Source organism: Erpetoichthys calabaricus, chromosome 1 (genome assembly GCF_900747795.2).
Source record: "Erpetoichthys calabaricus chromosome 1, fErpCal1.3, whole genome shotgun sequence".
Classification (NCBI taxonomy): Eukaryota; Metazoa; Chordata; class Cladistia; order Polypteriformes; family Polypteridae; genus Erpetoichthys; species Erpetoichthys calabaricus.
The window spans coordinates 78,542,500-78,561,104 of record NC_041394.2 but is presented as its reverse complement, the minus strand read 5'-3'; the positions used below and the strand labels follow the sequence as shown (position 1 = coordinate 78,561,104).

The 18,605-nt window shown below is 39.0% G+C and overlaps 1 protein-coding gene across 2 annotated transcripts in view; it reads left to right on the top strand.

Annotated features, from left to right (window-relative positions):
• pcxa (pyruvate carboxylase a) overlaps window positions 1-18,605 on the top strand; it is a 725,880-nt gene that overhangs the window by 548,527 nt on the left and 158,748 nt on the right. The gene's annotated exons all lie outside the window — the stretch shown is intronic.

The following is an 18,605-nucleotide window of genomic DNA, read 5'->3' as shown; positions in this document are numbered from 1 at the left end:
AAAAATGGATCTACAAATAGTGGAACAATTTCAGAATAATATTTCTCAACATAATATTGTGAACACTTTGAATATCTCATCTTCTGCAGTACATAATACAGTACATAATATCAAAAGTTTCCAAGAATCTGAAGAAATCTGTGCACAAGGGACAAGGCCGAACGTTAATATTGGATTCTCACTATCCTTGGGCCCTTAGGCAGCACTGCATTGAAAACAGGCACGATTCTGTCATGGAAATCACTGCATGGGCTCAGGAACGCTTCCAGAAATAATTTTCTGTGAACACAGTTCACCCTGCCATCCACAAATGCAGGTGAAAGCTCTATCATGCAAAGATGAAGCAATATGTGAAAATGATCCAAAAAGGCTGCCGTTTCCTCCATTTAAAATGGACCGAGGTGAAGTGGGAAAACTGTTCTGTGGTCAAATTATTTTTGGAAAAGATGAATGTAGCATCCACTAGATTAAAGAGGGGAGGAGCTATCCAGCTTGTTTCAGCATTCATTTCAAAAGCCTGCATCTCTCATGGTATGGGGATGCATTAGTATCTATGGAATTGGCAGCTTGTACATCTAGAAAAACTCCAGTGCAGAAAGGTTTTAGAGCAACCGATACTCCCATCCAAATGACGTCTTTTTTAGGGAAGGCCTTGCATATTTCAGCAAGACAATGCTTCTCTTACAGCATCTGTTACAACAGCATGGCTTCGTAGTAGAAGAGTCCGCCTGCAATCCAGAGTTTTCACCAACTGAAAACATTTGACAAAGAAAACCCAGGACTGTTGAGCAGCTAAAATTCTATATCGGACAAGAATGGGACAACATTCCTCTCCCAAAAGTCCAGCAACTGGTTTCCTAGGTTCCCAGACATTTACAGACTGTTAAAAGAAGGGATGCTATACACTGGTAAACAAGGCCCTGTCCCAACTTTGAGACGTGTTGCTGCCATCAAATTCAAAATTAACTTTTTCTTTTCTTAAAATGGTATATTTTCTCAGTTTAAACATGTGATATGTTTTCTATGTTCTATTTGTGAATAAAATAAAGGTTTGTGAAATTTTGCAAATCATTGCATTCTGCTTTTTATTTACATTTTACACAGCATCCCAACTTTTTTGGAATTGGAGTTGAATGTTCTACATTTGGGCTTTCATATATAATGTAGTATGTAACCCCTATTCCTCCCAGAAAACAATGCAGCAAACATAACAGTCTAAACCTAAACACTCTTCCAGTTTTATTTGCTCCATCAGTGGTAATATTAAAATGATATATTCTTTAATCTGATCGTGTGTTTAGGAGAGCTTCATTTAAACATTTTTTTTTTTTTTTTTTAGAAATTTTGTCTAATTTGTACATGAGGCTGACATTGGAGAAGTACACAAGAGAGTGCAAAGTTAACAAGCAGTTGGTAACACAAGCATGGGTGATGAATATGAATTACCTATGTAGATTACAGTGGATCACTATGGATACACAAATTATATAATAAATTATATTGTTCTCCCTCATCCCTCCAACATACCCCCTATTTACTGTCTTGGTCACCCAAAACACAGATGTTGAAAACCCCAAATAACTTTGGTATTTACACATTTGACTGTCATTTGGTACATTTTGTTCAGGCAGCACTTATCCACAAAAGCTAGTGTCAATTAGATAATGCTATCGGCGGAAGAATGTATCCTAGATTTCATCCTCTTTTTTAAAGCAAATGTGCCACCAAAGGTCTGAGCTCTCAGTTTATTACTTGCACTTCATTCTCAGTCCATTCTGACCATATACTGCCTATGTTTCTGTCCTGGCCATTAATATAACCCAAGGGTGTGCTTTGTAAAAGGAGAAGACACATTCTTCATTTAAAGCCTTTAGAGAAACTGTACTTGGAGGCATATTTACCCTTCACTGGCTTATCTTAACTCTGTTCAAATGTTGATAATCATGTTGCAGTGGCTTCAATCGTGTATTTACTATCTTTGTCTGATCTGAATGGATGATTAAAGATCTAATGAAAAACTAAAAATGTACTCTTGGAGAACAGTTTAAAAAAGAAGCTAAAAGAATTACCCTATTCAAGGAATACACAAAAGGATACCTAGGGTACCGTTTTAGGGTAACAGTAACTGAAAACCAAGAAATAAGCAGAAATATTTGTTACTACTCTAGTAAAAGAATAAACGCCTCAGTGATGTACAAAAGAAAAAAATCATTGAGCATGAAATAAACTAAACATCCATCCATCCATCCATTGTCTCCCGCTTATCCGAGGTCGGGTCGCGGGGGCAGCAGCTTGAGCAGAGATGCCCAGACTTCCCTCTCCCCGGCCACTTCTTCTAGCTCTTCCGGGAGAATCCCAAGGCGTTCCCAGGCCAGTCGAGAGACATAGTCCCTCCAACGTGTCCTGGGTCTTCCCCGGGGCCTCCTCCCGGTTAGACGTGCCCGGAACACCTCACCAGGGAGGCGTCCAGGAGGCATCCTGATCAGATGCCCGAGCCACCTCATCTGACTCCTCTCGATGCGGAGGAGCAGCGGCTCTACTCTGAGCCCCTCCCAGATGACTGAGCTTCTCACCCTATCTTTAAGGGAAAGCCCAGACACCCTGCAGAGGAAACTCATTTCAGCCGCTTGTATTCGCGATCTCGTTCTTTCGGTCACTACCCATAGCTCATGACCATAGGTGAGGGTAGGAACATAGATCGACTGGTAAATTGAGAGCTTCTCCTTGCGGCTCCGCTCCTTTTTCACCACGACAGACCGATGCAGCGCCCGCATTACTGCGGATGCCGCACCGATCCGCTTGTTGATCTCACACTCCATTCTTCCCTCACTCGTGAACAAGACCCCAAGATACTTGAACTCCTCCACTTGGGGCAGGATCTCGCTACCAACCCTGAGAGGGCACTCCACCCTTTTCCGGCTGAAGACCATGGTCTCGGATTTGGAGGTACTGATTCTCATCCCAGCCGCTTCACACTCGGCTGCGAACCGATCCAGAGAGAGCTGAAGATCACGGCCTGATGAAGCAAACAGGACAACATCATCTGCAAAAAGCAGTGACCCAATCCTGAGCCCACCAAACCGGACACCCTCAACGCCCTGGCTGCGCCTAGAAATTCTGTCCATAAAAGTTATGAACAGAATCGGTGACAAAGGGCAGCCCTGGCGGAGTCCAACTCTCACTGGAAACGGGTTCGACTTACTGCCGGCAATGCGGACCAGGCTCTGGCAACGATCATACAGGGACCGAACAGCCCTTATCAAGGGGGCCGGTACCCCATACTCTCGGAGTACCCCCCCACAGGATTCCCTGAGGGACACGGTTGAATGCCTTTTCCAAGTCCACAAAACACATGTAGACTGGTTGGGCAAACTCCCATGCACCCTCCAGGACCCTGCTAAGGGTATAGAGCTGGTCCACTGTTCCGCGACCAGGACGAAAACAACACTGTTCCTCCTGAATCCGAGGTTCGACTATCTGACGGACCCTCCTCTCCAGGACCCCTGAATAGACTTTTCCAGGGAGGCTGAGGAGTGTGATCCCTCTGTAGTTGGAACACACCCTCCGATCCCCCTTCTTAAAGAGGGGGACCACCACCCCGGTCTGCCAATCCAGAGGCACTGTCCCTGATGTCCATGCGATGTTGCAGAGGCGTGTCAACCAAGACAGTCCTACAACATCCAGAGCCTTGAGGAACTCCGGGCGTATCTCATCCACCCCTGGGGCCCTGCCACCAAGGAGTTTTTTGACCTCCTCGGTGACCTCAGTCCCAGAGATGGGGGAGCCCACCTCGGAGTACCCAGGCTCTGCTTCCTCATTGGAAGGCATGTTAATGGGATTGAGGAGGTCTTCGAAGTACTCCCCCCACCGACCCACAACGTCCCGAGTCGAGGTCAGCAGCGCACCATCCCCACCATATACAGTGTTGACACTGCACTGCTTCCCCTTCCTGGGACACCGGATGGTGGACCAGAATCTCCTCAAAGCCGTCCGAAAGTCGTTCTCCATGGCCTCCCCGAACTCCTCCCACGCCCGAGTTTTTGCCTCAGCAACCACCAAAGCCGTATTCCGCTTGGCCTGCCGATACCTATCAGCTGCCTCCAGGGTCCCACAGGACAAAAGGGACCGGTAGGACTCCTTCTTCAGCTTGACGGCATCCTTCACCGCCGGTGTCCACCAACGGGTAAGGGGATTGCCGCCACGACAGGCACCGACCACCTTACGGCCACAGCTCCGGTCAGCTGCCTCAACAATAGAGGCACGGAACATGGCCCATTCGGACTCAATGTCCCCCACCTCCCTCGGGATGTGGTCGAAGTTCTGCCGGAGGTGGGAGTTGAAGCTACTTCTGACAGGGGGCTCTGCCAGACGTTCCCAGCAGACCCTCACAACACGTTTGGGCCTACCACGCCTGACCGGCATCCTCCCCCACCATCGAAGCCAACTCATCACCAGGTGGTGATCAGTTGACAACTCCGCCCCTCTCTTCACCCGAGTGTCCAAGACATGTGGCCGCAAGTCCGACGACACGACCACAAAGTCGATCATCGAACTGAGGCCTAGGGTGTCCTGGTGCCAAGTGCACATATGAACACCCCTATGCTTGAACATGGTGTTCGTTATGGACAATCCGTGACGAGCACAGAAGTCCAATAACAAAACACCGCTCGGGTTCAGATCGGGGGGGCCATTCCTCCCAATCATGCCCTTCCAGGTCTCACTGTCATTGCCCACGTGAGCATTGAAGTCTCCCAGCAGAACGAGGGAGTCCCCAGAAGGTATGCTCTCTAGCACCCCCTCCAGGGACTCCAAAAAGGGTGGGTACTCCGAACTGCTGTTCGGTGCATACGCACAAACAACAGTTAGGACCCGTCCCCCCACCCGAAGGCGAAGGGAGGCTACCCTCTCGTCCACCGGGGTAAACCCCAATGTACAGGCTCCAAGTCGGGGGGCAATAAGTATACCCACACCTGCTCGGCGCCTCTCACCGGGGGCAACTCCAGAGTGGTACAGAGTCCAGCCCCTCTCAAGGAGATTGGTTCCAGAGTCCAAGCTGTGTGTCGAGGTGAGTCCGACTATATCTAGCCAGAACCTCTCAACTTCGCGCACTAGCTCAGGCTCCTTCCCCTTCAGAGAGGTGACATTCCACGTCCCAAGAGCCAGCTTTTGTAGCCGAGGATCGGACCGCCAAGGTCCCCGCCTTCGGCCACCACCCAACTCACACTGCACCCGACCTCCTTGGCCCCTCCCATAGGTGGTGAGCCCAATGGACCCAAATAAACTAAACAAAAGTTTATTAAAGTTTTTACAAAAGGAAAAAAATATACCTTGTGCAGAAGTGATCATAAGTCCAGCATACAAGTACAAAAAGTGGCAGAGTGATTTAAAGACCAACAAAAGTCTTGTGCATCTTACAGTTTTACAGAAATGGTGAAAGAAGTCATTTTTAAACCCCTAGTAAGTTCCTGTTGTTCCGACAATTAACTCAGAATTGAGAGGTGCCTGATGACTGAAAGATTAAGGAGGAAAAAATAAATTCCTGCAAGAAAAGAGGAAAAAATAGAATCCCGTTATCATAAACATTTTCTCTGTCCATGAAAAGAAAATCAAAGCACAAAACAAAAGCCAAAGTTTCTAGTCTCCAAAACCTGAAACGGAAAGAAGATGCAGAGAACAAATATAAGACTACTTGTATGAAGATATTCTAAATAGGTGTAGAAAGGGTTTATGTGACCTCATCCGTGACCAGGTACAATAGGTTACTCATTTTTGACCTACTGTATCCTTTTTTGTTACACTGTGAAGTCTTCATCTACCTATTTTATAAAGATCAAACACAGACTGCAGGACTTCCATTAGTAGGATGTTTCCAGGGTGATCGCCAAATTTTATTACGTTATAACAATGTCGTATGTTAAAACTAAACCAATAAAATACTATTAATGTTCAAAGCCACTGAAATGTCTGTTCTTTCAAAGCCACTGGCATTTACTTTAAAGAGAGTTCCTTGCATGTGTGATGGTATCACTGATTGAGCAGTCACTTGCTTTACAGTATATGGTTAAATGCAAGTGTTTCTATTAATTTTAGTTCTGTAAGTAAACGATGTATAGATCCTTTAGGATATGAATAGCTAGTAGTTCAACAAAAATCAGAAACATCATTGGTGGTGATGGACACTCTTGTGTAGTTTTAAGTACAAAGTACTTTAATCTTTCCAGGTATATTGAACAAAACCTAGACATGTGCATTTTGATAAAAAATATACAACCATTAAACTTAGTTTTTAAAAAGTGAATTCAGTTGCCACACCAGGAATGCACACTGCTTTAACAAGTCTTAACCTTTAACCTAAATGATGAAACCAATGCGTTATCAGTCAGTATAGGAGCCCAGTGTCTAAAAACTCAATCTCCAGCCACGTTGTTTACTTTTGGAAAGGTGTGAATTCATGCAGTGTCACTGTGTTAGGACAATAATTTTAGGTATGTCTCTCTTATTGGAAATAAATGTACAGATCAGTGAACTAAAGCTGCCCAGTCAAATGTCAATTGGGTCTAATCGTTGATATTTTAAATTTATGACAGTAATCATAGTTATGGGAAAGTTAGTACTTTGGAAAAAGTGTTACTAAGGGTGATGAGCGATTTGAGTGTAAAGGCAGTCAGCAGATTTTTACACAGCATACAATGTATAGTTATGTTATTCTGTATGTTAAGTGTATGAATTTTTTTCTGTAAAAATGTGACAATATCCAGTTACTTTCTTCTCATTTTTGCGATATTGTGACCACTTAGAGTTCTGAGCAATGAGCATATTAACACTCTCTCAACTGGACCTGATGACCAAACAAATTGTTTATAGCATCAGTCAGAACAGACGGATAGTTTAACTTTGATGTAAGCATTTCTTCTTGTCAGGATTTAATCAAATTTTTCTATGGCCTACATAATAGGAGAATAAAGCTATCCCTTATTAATATATTTTTGTCAAAAATAACATATATATATATATATATATATATATATATATATATATATATATATATATATATATTTGTTTTAAGATATACATACTGTATTTTATTTGCAAGCTTAGTTGAATCTTTTGAAATTTTATTTTTATTCAGTAATTTAAACTGATTGTCCCTTAAGAAATAAATCATTGGCATCACTATCCTTCCTGCATTGCTCTTTATTAGTTCACGTCTGTCTTGTTCCTGCACAGTTATTTAGCTAGGAGTTTAATATTATCACTCAACTTCATAAGTACATCATTAGTACTCGCATTTCCTCTGGTAGACTGTGTTCTGCCATAATGATGGTGCTATCTCTTCCCTGAGAAAATGAAATGTCTTGTAAACAGTATTGCTGCCCGGGGTGACACTTTTTTCTCACTCTCTCACACACACACACATACACTATTTATATATATATATATATATATATATATATATATATATATATATATATATATATATATATATATCTATATACAGTGGTGTGAAAAACTATTTGCCCCCTTCCTGATTTCTTATTCTTTTGCATGTTTGTCACACAAAATGTTTCTGATCATCAAACACATTTAACCATTAGTCAAATATAACACAAGTAAACACAAAATGCAGTTTTTAAATGATGGTTTTTATTATTTAGGGAGAAAAAAAATCCAAACCTACATGGCCCTGTGTGAAAAAGTAATTGCCCCCTTGTTAAAAAATAACCTAACTGTGGTGTATCACACCCGAGTTCAATTTCCGTAGCCACCCCCAGGCCTGATTACTGCCACACCTGTTTCAATCAAGAAATCACTTAAATAGGAGCTGCCTGACACAGAGAAGTAGACCAAAAGCACCTCAAAAGCTAGACATCATGCCAAGATCCAAAGAAATTCAGGAACAAATGAGAACAGAAGTAATTGAGATCTATCAGTCTGGTAAAGGTTATAAAGCCATTTCTAAAGCTTTGGAACTCCAGCGAACCACAGTGAGAGCCATTATCCACAAATGGCAAAAACATGGAACAGTGGTGAACCTTCCCAGGAGTGGCCGGCCGACCAAAATTACCCCAAGAGCGCAGAGACGACTCATCCGAGAGGTCACAAAAGACCCCAGGACAACGTCTAAAGAACTGCAGGCCTCACTTGCCTCAATTAAGGTCAGTGTTCACGACTCCACCATAAGAAAGAGACTGGGCAAAAATGGCCTGCATGGCAGATTTCCAAGACGCAAACCACTGTTAAGCAAAAAGAACATTAGGGCTCGTCTCAATTTTGCTAAGAAACATCTCAATGATTGCCAAGACTTTTGGGAAAATACCTTGTGGACTGATGAGACAAAAGTTGAACTTTTTGGAAGGCAAATGTCCCGTTACATCTGGCGTAAAAGGAACACAGCATTTCAGAAAAAGAACATCATACCAACAGTAAAATATGGTGGTGGTAGTGTGATGGTCTGGGGTTGTTTTGCTGCTTCAGGACCTGGAAGGCTTGCTGTGATAGATGGAACCATGAATTCTACTGTCTACCAAAAAATCCTGAAGGAGAATGTCCGGCCATCTGTTCGTCAACTCAAGCTGAAGCGATCTTGGGTGCTGCAACAGGACAATGACCCAAAACACACCAGCAAATCCACCTCTGAATGGCTGAAGAAAAACAAAATGAAGACTTTGGAGTGGCCTAGTCAAAGTCCTGACCTGAATCCAATTGAGATGCTATGACATGACCTTAAAAAGGCGGTTCATGCTAGAAAACCCTCAAATAAAGCTGAATTACAACAATTTTGCAAAGATGAGTGGGCCAAAATTCCTCCAGAGCGCTGTAAAAGACTCATTGCAAGTTATCGCAAACGCTTGATTGCAGTTATTGCTGCTAAGGGTGGCCCAACCAGTTATTAGGTTCAGGGGGCAATTACTTTTTCACACAGGGCCATGTAGGTTTGGATTTTTTTTTCTCCCTAAATAATAAAAACCACCATTTACAAACTGCATTTTGTGTTTACTTGTGTTATATTTGACTAATGGTTAAATGTGTTTGATGATCAGAAACATTTTGTGTGACAAACATGCAAAAGAATAAGAAATCAGGAATGGGGCAAATAGTTTTTCACACCACTGTATATATATATCTATATATATATATATATATATATATATATATCTATATATATATATATATATATATATATATATATCTATATATATAATATAAAAAAAAATCTGTCTGTCATCAGATTTACTCTAATTATTGAAAACATTTTTAGGTGCCTTATGTAAATCAAAGTAGATCAATACCTGAAAGCCCAAGTACATTTTCAGCCATGGCTTATACCCGAAAAGAAATTCACTGTAAATATTTGTAAGTAGTCTATGTTTAAAGATATTTTGTGACAGGACGTACCTTATGAAATTTTGTTGTTTAAATTAGCAGAGTTTGGAGTCTGGCCTTACATTTTGAAAGAGCTGCTGAATTAGTTTATATTTATTAGTTTATTTTTTTTAATTGTGGAGTAATTGTGTTTTCAATGATTTAATGGAGTTCTAATTTATTTGTATATGCATGAAACTCCTAACCAATATCTTGTAAAGAGCGTGTATGAAAGAAGTCCATTATTAGTACTGTATGATGATTGCTTTTATTACTTTATGCTTATTCCATTAGCATGCTTACTGAAAAAAAACCATTGCTGCTTCATTTGATCCATGGACACTTTCCAAATATGTAGTGACTTTTTGTCCTATACTTAATAAAACATCAAATAAGTACTATGAACTGAAAGTGTAATATTTGTCAGTTTATTGCTTAGTTATTTTTTAATAAAATTACCTTTTTTTGTTTGTTTAGACACAAATTATTTATCAGCCTGTCTTTTGGCTGACACTTCTTCTTGAATATAACAGTAATTTCATCTTGCTATATTGCAATGATCCATTTGTTTCTTAAATTGCCAGCTTAATGCATTGTCACATAAAGGTATCTATAATGTAAGATGGGGAATGAATCATGACACCAAAATTGGTGTCCATTGTCCATTGCCCATTGTTTTCACAACCTAAATAACCAATTCAATACAGAGTGCCAAGTATAACATTTAGTATGATAATGTAAAATGTAGAGTTTCTAAATTTATAAGAAAAAAAAAAAAGCTACCTTCCGGGTCCTGTGCACCCGGCTTCAGTAAGCAAATCTTACATTCTGCCATCTGTTTCCATACATGACAGTTCCTTTCCCTATGAGACCAGAACTGTTGTGATTAATCTGTCAAGTACAGAACCATAAAAGCCTTGCTTTTTTGCCTGTTACTAAAGATTGTGTTTCAAAAATCCTGCTTTGCCTTTTAGCATTCCACTCTGGCCTGGGGTTTTCTGTGAGGCTACAGTGGTCAGCACTGCTGTGCTTTTTCTTGAGATAAGAGGGAACCCCTTGAGGTGGTATTCTGTTTAAATTGGTGCTAGTGACTCATAAGAGCTTATATTCCCGCTCCATAATTCTGCTTCACTCTAAGGTCATTCACTTAAAGCATTCTTTAAGTTAGAATGCATTGATGCTCCCAACCCCCATTAGACTCTGCATTGAACAGTAGTGACCATATACAGTAAGCTCTTGATATGCTCATCATAGCTTCTGAAAGAGATGCTCTTTGCACTTGGCATGCATCTGTATGATGAGGGCTATTTTCCTTCTTCCAAAATATGTGATACTTAAATAAGGTGTTTATAGTATGAAGGAATACCTGCTCCTCGTTACTGGTCACAAAATCTCACCTGTGAATCCCTGTGATAAGCAGCTGACCTGTGTAACTTAAAGATCGCGTGCTGCTGGCAAGTAGAATTCTTTTCAAGAACATGCTTCGGGATCAACTGTGTAAAGATTTCTGTTTAGTGTTTTCATAGTTTTGGTTGATGTGCAGGGGCTGGCATCAGGTGTTGGCACACTAGACCCCAGTTCTCCTTTGGGAAACTGAATTTTAGACATTTATTCAAGTTGCATTTATAAAGTAAGAAAAATGTACCACGATTTTGAATAGAGAAAACACTACATAAACTTTTTCCACTGCAGTTGGCCTATAGGACTATGTAGCTGTACTATGCTGTTATTTTTAGACTATTTGTTGCTAATAATTAAAATGCTTTTAAGTTTGATTGTGTGACGTATACACTAGTACAGCGCATTATCAAAGCAGCCAGACACTTTTGCAGGTGGTCTCAATGGATTTTTCCAGAGATTTTTTTTTTCCCCCTCTGTACTTATTTGACTGCAGCCCCTCTCCCTTTCATTTCACGTGTGGTGTGTGCAGTAATACAATCATAATAGACAGTCAGCTCCTCCAAATGTTGCTTTGTAAAGGATTGCAATAAATAAATCTAATTGGCAAATCTGCACCCACTCTCTGACTGTTAGGGAGATTGGATTATTAATTTGCCATGTGTTCCCTCGATGCGAGACCTAGTAAGTGACTTGATGCTTGTGAGTATTGATGTGCTGTAATGACATTGACAGACTGTTTCACAGCTCACTTGTCAGCATGCTCTGCTGCGTGATAGCATGCTTACATAAAGGTTGTGACCCTAGGTGCACAGCCATCCCTAGACTGTGTGCCCTAGAACCCATGAATGTAGATGCTCTTGAACCTGGGCAGATTTATTTTAATGGTTAATGTATTGGTTGATTTCTTAGTGGCCTACAATTCCCAGAGCTCTTTAATTAGATGAACCGTTTAAATTTTTAAGAATATTTTTACTAGACGCAATAATAGCAATATTTTGTGAATGCTATGGTATATGGCAAAAGGCTTAAGAAATGACTCTGAGGGTGTACAGTTTATTCCTATGAGTGTATGTATCTGCAACTGTGTAAAATACATTTAAATAACACACCCACACACATGTATGTTAACATAATATATTAAAAGTACCCCTTCCAGATTCAGGCTTAATTCTGTGGCATGGTTTTTGCAAGTGATCATAGCATCTGTATACTAAAATACATGAATTTAAATGTTTTTAGCATTTATGTTCCATAGTTTATTTCTTGTTTCAGGACCAAGACAACAGGATTTTGTCTTTTTCCACATCCACGTACTGTATCATGATATCATTGAATTTCCAGCATTAAAGAACACTACCTTCAGAGGTTCATTCTTTCTAAATTAGTGTGTACCTGGCCCAGTCCTCTCCATAGATCATAGCATGATTGATTCACATTAACCCATCTAGGCATATCTACTACCTCCATACTGGGTTTAGAAGCACTTGGTGTTCTCCTCAATAGAGTCTGGCTGCATAGCCACTGCAGGGCCCTGTAACATTATTTGTAACAGCCACACAGGGTTCTGTCTGTCACTGGACATCTGTAGTTTGACCCTTCTCATTCTCCAAAGGGGTATTGTGTGCTTAGGTGCACCATAATTTGGCCTTTTACTATAATTAAGAAAAATAAAGTTGTTCAAATGCACAAAGAGATGGGAACTACCTGGCTACTGAATAAATTTCCCTGCCACTTTTGCTCTGCTCTTTATTGTACAACTGTCTCTTGTCTCAGTCATCTTTTGGTTTAGTGTTGATCTTTGGGAAATGTATATTTGTGCTCTGTCTACCTCTTGCTTCGTATCATTGAGAAGATCAGCTAATGTCCAGGGAGCCATATTATATTCTTAGCCTTGTCACTTCCTTTCCACTGTTTATCCATTGTTCCTGTTTTCTAGCACATTTTAAAGACCTTTATATTTGCCTGCGTGCTTATTTTAAAATTGGCCCTGTGTATTTTACCATACAATGGACTGGTATCACATCTACATTAGCTAGTGCAAGAGTAGGGTCCAAACTACCGTGCCCAGGAAGTGAAATCACAGGAATTGAATGCTAAAAGAAATAGCCAGTACGCTACTAATCTCAGACTCTGTGGATTAAGAGGCTGTAGTGGCAGGCTTTTGTTTTAACTGAGTTGTACTTTTAGCTGGGCTCCATTAAATTAAATTATAGAAAAAAAAATTTTTCTTCCTTTTTCTTCCCAATATTATATGTGTTATTAGCAGATAATAAGTAATTGTCATGGTAGTATTATTAGATATGTAGTGAGCCAAAGAATCGCTTAGAAAATTGACACAATATTCCAAAGAAACTGTACAGGCAGCTTTATGAGGGCTGGTGCAACAAAAATGAAAGTTTTGAAAGCTACCTGATGGGCACATGATGAACTTGTTACTGTATTTAAAAATATATATATAATATAAAGGAAGAGATTTCAATGACTGTTGGGTTACTTTTTCTAAGTGGTCTCTAGGTTGTGACTTTTAGACTTCTTTGAGATTAGTTCTGAAATATCAGATGAATTGTGCGGGGGACACAAAAAATGTTTTTTTGAGTTGTTTAGTCAATAGGTGAAATTGATCCCAGGATGGGAGTTCAAAAGTTTTGGTCTTTAACTTGGTGCACACAGATTAATCTTAACTTGCTTTCTCATTTTTAAACTGGTGTTGGTTATTGAAAAAATAATAAAGCATTGTACTCTTCAAATTGAATCAGTATTACATGTTATTGTAAGCTGTGCTTCACGGTATTCTTTCAGACTATGTGCTAGTAAAAGATAAGCTGTGTATAGGGCAAAGGAAGAGTAATACCTAACTAACAGCCCTTTTACAGAGTGTCCTGGTCTTAGGAGTATTTTGAGAAGGTGTGTGTCGGGATGCTCTGTTTTACCATCAGTTTTCTTCACTTTTATTCAGAGCATGGGCTGCCAAGGGCAAAGTTCTCCTCTCCTGTTGATTGACTACACAAAGAAGTGTCGAGAGAGGAATTGAATTAGCTGTAGTTCACCCATCTACCTGTCGAATCTGGAATTGATCCAACAGCAAATACTTGCAAATAGATTGCAGTAGAAATGAGTGAAATGATAAATTGTTTACTCAGAGTATGCACTTATTTGTTATTTTTAGCCTCATTGTCTCTTTTTTTTTTTCTTTTCTAAGCATAAAGCTACTGGCAAATGTTTTAAGCAAGTGTAATTTGTGTTTAAAATTAGATTCCTGCTGCCAGCTCCACTACCACCAATAAGAAAGATGGTCATTATTGGCATATCAACTCCAATTCCCTCCGGCAAGCACTCTAGTCTGACACATCAACAGTATGCACAAAATTCATAGACTCTCCCCTAATTTTAGTACCATGAAGAAATGTCAGCCAAATACCTGAAAGTGGGTGTGTATGAAGGAGAAAGGCTTCATGTACTGTAACTTTTTGTCATTATTGAGCCCTGCTCACAAATAACAGGACAGTAATTGAAGTATGATGTTGAGATGGTTATTGATAATCAGAAGGGTTATATATATAAAAAAAAAAGACTACTTAATTTTGTATCGGCAATTTGTCTGTTCACAGGATTATGAATCTGATTTTCAGATTTAGCATAGCATTCATGTTCTTCATATATACAGTATACATATTTTCAATAGTACTTTATTTTTACTATGCATCTGCAGTTTTATCTGTTTGTTTTGATTACTGAAAACACTAGCCAACAACAATACCCAGATACCTGTCACTCTGTCTCATGTTTGTCATATTCCCTTTATTTCATTTAAAATGTACCTGCAATTTGACTCTTTAGCTGTCTTGTCACTGATTAGTGGTTAGCTTTCTTTGATCATTAGCTAATTATGGAGAGGGATTCCACTCCAGACATCGATACAGCACTGTCTGTGCACAGATTAGCAAGTGATTAGTAGTCAGTTGGCTTTGATCATTGACCAGTGGCTGAAAGAACTTCTTTCCATTTGCTTTCCTAATACATCGTCTGTTGGATATAATTTATTTAATTTGTATTCTGCCTATATTAAAAACTTTAAAAATCTGTTAACATTCTTGAGGAAGATTTTAAAAAACAAAATGTCTCATGAATATTGACAAGTCTGTTTTCCATATTCACTGAAGGTGCTGTAAGTTGAAAGGTTGTAGTTACTTTAGGTCTATTTATTGGATTGATTTTCTGTTGTCTGACTGTAACTTAAAATGCACTAAAGTAAGAACTCTACATCATTATTTATATGGCACAAAAAGTTAAATACCAACGTTAAAAATAAAAGAAAATCTTAATTGTTGTATGACCTTTTCACAATTTATACCCAAATTAGTTTAGGTGACATAATTTGTCATAATGTGGTACTGTTTTGTTTGTTTGTTTTTAAGGGAGCAATTTTTGAGAATTGAACAGTTAACATTCTGCTTCATACACTTGGCAAGAAAGCAAAAACTACCTCAAAAGTTAATTAGACCTTGGTTGCCTTCATCATAGGAAGTGATTTTGAAACTTGACACAAACCAAATAAGCAGTGGTGAAACTTTAGGATGTGTTAGTGACAGGTGTTGGCTAGGTAAAGGAATTAATGGATTATATGTGATTTTGAATGTCTTTTAGTATACCATTGCGTATTTGGAGCCACAAATGATTGATTAAGATGTTAGGAGTTCACATTGAGGCCTCAGGCGATTGCAGAACACAATTAAGCCATGTTTATTTATTTATTTTCTTTTTAATAAATGCAGCTCACTTTTGACAGATGACCCAGTGAAATGATACTCCCCAGCAATCATTGTATCACTCCTTTTAAACGTTATGGTAATATATGATGGTTCTTTTAAATTAAGAGTTGATATAGGGTTTTATTTACTCGTGGCAACTGTTGACATTGGTCATTGGCACTTCAAAATAATGACAGTTGATTACAGAAGGAATTGTAATAGCAGTCTAAGGTCATTTTTAAAGAAATACCTAGCAAAAATTTCCCCCTTAAACAGTAGCTGGGTAGATTTTTTTTTTCTTTTCTTTTCAGTGCAAGGAGATAAAAGCAATGAGCAGCAGTCTTGGTGAAGAGCATTGTAGAAAATTAAATTGACTTTAATAAACTATAATTTTGGAAGGATTTTTTAATGCTTTACTGCATTAAGAGCAGGATGGACATTGTAAGATACAGTAAACCCTGGGAGCAGAGAGATGCGTTGTCTTTCAGAGGAACACTGATGATTAGAGCAAATCAAAACTTATGGATTGACACTTCAGAACGAAAAATAATGGCTTTAAGTAGCCCAGTAAAAACCCAGAAGTTAACTGAGAAGAACATCAGTGTTAAGTTTAGAAGACTATGGCCTATTGATCTTAGAACTTCTTTTCACAGTAATGATCAAATGATGAACATGTTCGCCAAGTTTATGAAAACCTATCCACAATAATTCTCAGCTTCTGTTGTCACTAAAGAGGATTCCACTAAGTTTTGATTTTAAATGGCTGAAATATTAGCATGCAGAGTTTAACATATTTTGTTATTTCACATAATCTAAAATTATGGTCAGTTCTGGTGTGTGTTTTCGTAAAACCACCTTTTGCTTTAATTCACATCGAATTGCATTTTGTTAGGAGGTTAGGTTCTGACTGCCACTAGAGACTTTATAGGAAAGGTACACCTCAACCTTGTTTCATGGAAATGCTGTTGGGGAGCTAATGTTCATTCTGGTAGTAATGGCTGCAACAAGAGCCAATTCTGTAACAGGACAAACACTGTCAATGGAACACCTTGAGAAATATGTAAATTACAAAAAAGAGCTGAGTGTTACAAGCAGTGTTTCTATTAACCTCCTTAATGTACATTTTGAAATTATGAAACCAAAAAACGGTAATGGAAACACGTGACTTTTTGAAAAAACTCAAAATTCACCAAAGCAATAATTTGCAAAACTGTAATGGAAACGCTTTTTTGCATTTAGGTCACATGACATGATGTCAATTTTCAAATACCTGTGCAAATGTAATGTGGCGAATACAGCAGCATCATGAGCACTACTGGGTGACCAAACACAAATGTCCCTGATTATTAATGTGTTGTGAATAACCACTTGCAGAACAACAGACGTCCAGCCTTTCCTGTTAATGTAATCCCGATACTCATCACTTGGTGCACAAACGGGATATGTGAGCTGTTGATTGCACTATACATCTGAGGTATTTTGTGTGCTGTGTAATTGCACTACAAAACTTGCTGTGCCTCTTCCACATCAGGTAAAGTGATGTATTTCTTCATTAGTTTGGAGCATATGGCCTGACACACCCCATATACACACCTTTGAATGGTGGTTTTGCTCACACCAAAAGTCTCTGCAACAATCCTGTACTACACTCAGGTAGCCAGTTTAAAAAGTGCAATGGCTATACGCTTCTCAGTTGGGACTGGCTCCCTTGTGTTTGCTATAGTAGGAGACGACGATGGATTATACACTGCACAATTACATGAATATTGAGCTGCTCATCGTAAAATTTTGTACCCACAGCTCCTTAGTAATTTCACTGTGGATGATTTCAAAGAAATCCCTAATACATTGCCTCTGTCAAATAGAGTTCGCCTTTCCTATATTGTATTCACTCGCCCTTGTCGCATCTGATTTAAAAATGAACTATAGACACAATTGAAATAACAGAACCAACACCCATCACATCAGTCGCCATTTTAATTTCAGGTAATTTTATTCTCATAAAATCATTCAATGGAATTAAAGACAATTTGTGTTTTGTAGACTTTTCAGAAATGTTGATTCCTGTTTTGTGCACAACTGCAATGGATACGCGACTACAGTTACTTTGTTCCCAAATTAGTCCTGAAAATTCAAAAGAAGTTGTTAAAGAATGGACTTAAGCTGGCACACACTCTCCTATTTTGTTTAAAGGCATTGTGTTCTGTTTCTGTTTTGTAACCACAAAGAAGTGCTACCTAATTAACTAAAACAATCTTGAGAAATCCTTTTGTAAAGAAATTGCATAATTGAGAAGAGTGGTTCATAATTTACTTTATTTTGTCTTTATATTAATTAGCCATACAATCTGGGCCCTTATAGCATAATCATACTGATAAAACCAAACAGTTTTCAATTAATTGATGGTGATTTTTCTAACCTGCCTACCTTTTATATGTTCATTCTCACTTGTTTTTTTGACGTTTGAATAGAAGTGTGCTCTCTTTACCAAATAGGCTTGTCCCTAGGGAGCGTTTCACTACCTCACAAATGGGATCTTCTGAAATCCATTCAGCTAAGTTCCCTTCTGGTTATTTGTGCTGCTGATGAGATGATTAAAAGATTTCTTCCTAATTGCTTTAAGTCCTAAATTTGTAAATTGTATTGTAATTCTTTTAATTGCACATTAAAAGACACTTTGGTTAAAGAAAAATGCGGATATTTCATCTGATTTGTGAGGCATGTTATATGAATAGGCAATGAAATAAATCTGACAGCATGTAAAAAGATTTATCAAGGTAATTGTCTATGTTCTTGTATATCTGTCATGTGTTTGAGCTTATTTTTTGTGTGCTTAATTAATGTGTGCATATATGCATTCTCCAGCTTGCTTAAGCCAGTTTCATTGTTATGGGGACCCAGGGCCTATGTGAGTATCACTGGTTGAAAGGTGACAAGCAACGAAGGCAAGGTGCCAGTGCATTAAAAGGCATGCTTGATTAATAAGGACCCCCAACTGAACTCTTGTAAATATAAAGTTACAAAAGAAAGGTGCTGCTGACTTGTTTATAAATAAATGTATATCTTATTGAAAATAAGAAAAAAAACAAAAGT